Raw genomic sequence first — 6,021 nt, 5'->3', positions numbered from 1 at the left:
TAGCCATTTCATGAAACTGTCTGCTTTTCAACTATAAAGAGTCTGGAAATCCTCACTAAGTCTACCTTTATACTCTGAAAGTCTTCCAAGCCATGTCAGTCAGGCTTCGAAGAGCCAATAGTTTAAAGGACCTCCTGCTGTCTTCTCCATGAGATTCTGAGACTGTGCTTGTTGAAGGACAAACTCTGGCCTGTCGATTTTAGCAGAGTCTTTGAGCAAGCATCAAAGAAAAAGAAAAATTACCTATAGTGTTAAAAAGTTTAAATGAGTGAATTTTGAAGCTCTTATTAGCTTTATTCAGTGATTCATAAATTGGGCAGCATCCCATCTACCAGGTAGAAAGGGGCTCCAAGGGGCTGCACAAAATGAAACACTTTTACAGGCAGACGCAACAGGAACACGGAGTATTACTAGGCAGAAATGTGAGCCAATTATTATAGTTATTTTCCTATAGGAGATGGCAGGGGTCTATCAGACAGATTACCTAGCTAGTGCTGATCAGGAGATTCCTGACTGACTGGTTTAAAATTCCATTTCTGGGAGAGCTGCAACTAATTAAATACTAGTTTAGTAATGTGGGGTTTAGCTTAAGTGACTCCATTTTGGGCCTGTGTTTAACAACAGAGAGCATAGACTTAATGGCTACTTTTAAATTATTACTGGTAATTTTCAAATGTGAAAAGTCTGATGAAGTTCATAATAAGCACAACAACTCACAAGGAAATTTAGTTCTTTCTGTGCAAAGAAAGCCTCTTCCTCCTGTGTCCTCCCAACCTCAGCCATACAGACACCCCACCAGGGGAATGAGCCCCAAAGTTCAGGCTGCAGCCACAGGCAGGAGTTGGGGCGGCAAGCTGTGCAAATCCAGCCAGTGGCTAAAGCAAATAATAATGGAGGAAAGCTTAAAATAGCCCCAGGGAGGAGCTTCTTAACTGGCATAGGAGGCAGTTCAGCCCCTCTGGCATTTCTCATTTTGGAGATTGCGTTGGTCCATTTTTTTACTTCTTTCTATTTTTTGGACCAAAAACCACAGACCTTTACAAATATATTCACCACATCTGTTGATGAACTAAGTTAGAACAGCCAAAATAATTGTTTGACAGACACAGGACTCCAACTGCGTTCAGAAAATCCCTGACATCTGACGTAGGGGGATTTGTAGGTTTAGTGGAAATTGCTTTCTCCTGCTGTCCAGATTACAGACTGTGGGTTGATTTTTTTTTTTTTTTTGCATGAGTAAACATCCTTCTAATAATGAACAGACCAATAATGTCTTAAGAGAGAAAAAGAACATCCATTTCCTTCTTGCTGTTTCTTGAGAGAACGGTTTGGGGTTTGCAAACCTCTGCTGGCTGTCCAGAATATGAAAGTTGGTGTCTTCCTTTTGTGGTGGGGATGGGTTTTGGCCACTGAATGCGGCATGCGCTGGCGAGGACGGGAAGTGCACGAGATGTCTAAGAAAGGCAGGTGAGTGGACTTTTAGGGATTAAGGATTTAGGGAAAGGGGAGTGCAGAACAAGTTTATAATACTGTTCTGAAATCATTTCCAGCATGTGGTGTTTTATGTGATGCCTTTTCCCTTCTTTTTCCTTTGTTTTCCTGTTCCCCCTCTTTCAGGAAGTTAGAATTATGTTTTCTGTTTAAATGATGTTAGATCAGATATACAGTTCTATCACTGCATATTTTTAATCTCTTAGGAATTGTCCTAGATGAATGATAGGCTCTAGAAAAAAGAAGATATGCATGTTTTTGTTTTTTTTTTTAAATAACAGCAATAGTTTGATGTCTTGCATCCTAGGTTGGAACAAGTCTGCAAATTTCAAATAACTAATGGGACCTCTAATTAGTGAGAATGATTCTGTTGGTTCTAATTATTTCTGCTAGATTTGGGTCTCTTTTAAAAACCTTAAGGAGAAAACGAAGCAGCTCACTCCGAGCCGAATGGCTAGAAGGATGCCTAGATTTTCCCCTTCTAATAAGTGGGGCGGGTGCAGGGAGGGACCTGCATGCAGACCAGCAGCTTGCTCGTGGCCAGCGTGGTACGTGCCGCCCTGGCCGTAGGAGCCTGCGAGGAGGGAGCTTAGACAGAGCCAGGCTGTCCCTCCCGCACTCGGGCTCACTCAGGCGACGGCCCCGGTAACTGAGTGCACGCCTGCGCACCTGCTTGCCTGATGTGCATCAGCAAATTGGGACATTTGGGGAAAACCTAATTCAACTCTCTCTATTTACGAGGAAATGGAGGCAGCACGGGCTTCCTGACTCTCAGTTCTTCATCAGCCGCTGGCCCAAACTGAGCTTCAGCTTTCTTTATCTCTGGATATAAATATGAACAGAGGTCAGAAATACCAGTTCATATCAAAGGAAATCCAGCGTCCCTCTGCCCACGGGCTCCTGAGCAGCCAGCTCTGACCCCACAGCACTTGTTGCAGGCTGTTTTAGCAGCATCACAGAACTAGGAGCTGAAATATCCAGTGGTCATGGCGAGTCCTAGAGACTGGGAGGGACTGCTGTGTGCAAGCCGTGTGCCCCGCTCCTGTCCGGGTCAGAAGCTGCCTGGGCAAACAGTGGAACTGGCGGAGCGGTGCAGCCGCAGAGATTATTTGAACTCAATGTGTGCCCTTGGGAACCAAAATCAGCAACAGCGATAAACCCCGCTGGCTGTCTTCAAACTTTTTGGCCTCTGAGCCCAAGTCAGAGCAGCAACCTATCGGCCAATTGGTAGTTACCAACGATGAGAAGTCCCAGAGAGTGAAACAGATCTTTCAAAAAATTACTTGGAAGAATTTTCATTTTTTTTATCATGAAAGATATGTATGACCATTATTTAAATTTTTTTTAAAATAAGAGAAAGGTTGGAAAACATGCAAAAATCATTCATAATCCACAGACCCTGAAATAATTTTGTGTCTTATGAAATAACACTTTTGTGTATTTTCTCCCAGTCTTTTTTTTCTAAGCATACATAAAATACTAACTAGTTTGAGATAGTTTTGTAAACTTAGTGTATTTGCATGATTTTGTTTGCAATTTACCTAGATATAAGTCTATATAATTATCATTTGAATGGCTGCATTATAATGCATAAAATGCCTATTATATACAAGGTACCACTCTTTAAGAGTTTCCTCTATTTTATAGATGTTTAGTTGCTTCCTTTGTTATTCTAAATATTACATATGAATATCTTTGTATTTAAGAATAGTTGCCTACATACATGATTCTTAAATTGGGATAGATTCCTGGAAGTGTACTGGGTCAAATGGCATGAGAATATTTAAAGCTCCAGATATATTTGCCCAAACTGCTTTCCAGAATGGTGGAATCAACTTATACCTCCACCAGCCAGGTTAAGTTTTATATTTATTTAGCCTAAACTTGTAAAGGGCTCACTTAATTTCAACTAGACTCTAAAGTCATAAACTGCTGGTAATTTGTATCCAGGCTTCTTTTCATGGTTTATACTAACAAAATGGGAAGCAAAGTGAACACATGTGTGCAACAGGGGTGCGGCAAGGTGCAGAATTCAAGGAGGCCCTTGCACGCCCCTGAGAGTGCGTGCCTCTCAGTACTCATTTGCCTCACTCTAGTCTCTGCCCAGGCTAATAATTCCTGTGGTTTTCACATGATCTCCTTGGGAAGCACATCCGGGTAGGTCCCCCCTTCACAAACCGTGCTGGGTAAAGGTCAGAACGCCAGGGTGTTGGGCACTGCTTCTGGAATGAATCAATGCTCATGGTCTCTCTCTCCCTCCTTCCTGGAAGGAGACACAATGTATCTACACCGCAGGCCCCCAAACAGACGCCAGCTCATGCTCAGGGAGGGTAAACTGATCCTATCAGGAGCCGGACATAACCATTATTGTTCTTGCTTGGCCATGCTTAAAAAATTCAGATTTAGCCTGAAAGTAAAGAGGACCAAACAGTTTCCGCTTTCATTTTGGAGAAATCAGACTGGTGGCAGTATAGTGGAGCGATGCAAAGGGTGTAGAGGGGAGACAGAGAACCTCATCCAGAGTCTACCTTAGACCATCTAAGAGATGGTGAAGGCCTGAAGTAGGATATTCGTGGAAAGAACAGAGATGGAGGAGCTTTAAAGAGCTAGAATTGTCAGAACTAGGTTGGATGGAAGTCTAGATTGTGTGGGCCATATATACATGGGTGGTGACTGCGAAAGGACTGCAGGAGAAGGAGCAGGTCTGGGAGAAAGCACGATGAGTTCAGCACGAGCGTATGGGCCTGAATGTGCCTGCAAGATACCAAGAGGGAGCTGCGCAGTCGGCAGGAGGGCCTGAGTTCTGCAGCTCAGGAGGGGAGGCAGGCCTGGCAGTGTGGATTGAAAAGGGAGTCCTCAAAGGTGATGGCTGAGTGGTCCAAAGACAGCGCGCAGCACAAAATAAGAACAGGACCCCGGGCAGAACCTTGCGGAGCAGCAGGTTCAGCTTTTGAATCTCCCCTCTGTGTTTCTCGTTCCTGTTTAATCACGACCTGCCGCTCATCCTTGCGGTTTCCTGAGGCCCTTTCCTGCGCTCAGGACACCCTTTTCTTTCCTCTTTGTCTGGCTCCTGTCTTTCCTAATCCAACACTGTCAGAGCTGTCACCTTCTCCGAGGAGCCTTCCGTGGGCTTCCTCCACCCCCTGCCTCTCAGGCTTCAGTTAGGTGACTGACTCCTGAGCTCCCACAGCCCCTGGTCTGCCCTCAGAGGACTAATCACTCAGCACTATCACCTCCTTCTTCCTCATCTGCCTCTGCTTCTAGACCGTGAGCCTCTTGAGGGCTGAGTTCATCCGCTCAGGCTGCCATACCAGAATCCAGACTGGATGGCTTAAGCAACAGGCACTTATTTTCTTATAAGTCTAGAGGCTGGAAGCCCGTGATCAAGGTGCCAGCAAATTTGGTTTCCAGCGAAGGCTCTCTTCTCGGCTTGTAGACAGCCACCTTCTGTCTTAGGGCATTGGCGTATGAATTGGTGGTGGTGGGGGACACAGTCCAGTCCATAACAAGACCTCAGCGAGCCTCTTTATCCCTGTATCACCAAGTTCAAGTCCAATATCTGGTACATGGTAGATGCTCAAGAATTGTTGGGCAGGAATAAATAAGAAAATCCTATCCCTTGTTATTCTTGTTCTTCATTCATTCATTCATTCATTCAACAATACGCAGTGAGTACACGATGCTCCAGTTTCTGTGTCCAGGGCTGGCGAGGCAGTGGTGAGCAAAATAGGCCTCACTCCTTCCGTGGAGGTGCCGACTGTTTAGAGAGGGTGACAGTCGTTAATGAAATAATTTCTACAGAGTGTCAGAATTTCAAGGACTTTAGAAATCCCTCATCTTAAAGATGAAAAGAGAAAGGCCCAAAAAGGTACAAAAGTTGTGCCAGGGTTGTGCTACAGACCCTCCAAATTCCACATTCCCTCACTTCTCCACTTTCTGTCCCTCCTCTCACCATTAATTTATAATACACAGAAAGTTGTATCAACAGATGTAAAGTTCAGGTAGAACCATATGAAAGTGGTATTGTAGGTCAAAACCAGTTGAATGACAGCCATTTCCTGTTGTTCAAACTAATTTTCTTGCTTAATCCTTAGAGCAGTCCTGTGAAGTTAGCAGTATTCCCCCATTTTATAGGAAACAGGCACAGAAAGCTCAAGTAACTGCCCAAGGTTTACAGCCAGTTCACGGCCACTCTGCGGTGCACATAAGTCTGTCTGGTGCCAAATCGGAGCCCCTCCAATACTGTAAGCTGCTTAGCTAAGGAAATCTAACCTCGAGAGGGCACTGCAACTTGTGATGCCTGTGACTTCGAGATCTCCCCGAAGCCTTCACTCCCCTAGTCCTAGGCCAGGTCTCCTGCTCCTTTGCCCAGGGGAGGGGCGAGAGGTGGGGCTGGGCAGAGAGGTCCAGCCAGCAACTTTCTGTGGATTTTACTTCAAGAATGAGGGTTTTAAGAGAAGATACAGCACAACTGTGATTTTCATTCTGTGGCATTGGCGTGACGGCTGGATTAGAGAAGGGTGGTACTGG

The sequence above is a fragment of the Manis pentadactyla genome, chromosome 12, assembly GCF_030020395.1.
Source record: "Manis pentadactyla isolate mManPen7 chromosome 12, mManPen7.hap1, whole genome shotgun sequence".
NCBI lineage: Eukaryota > Metazoa > Chordata > Mammalia > Pholidota > Manidae > Manis > Manis pentadactyla.
Note: the sequence above shows the minus strand (reverse complement) of the source record.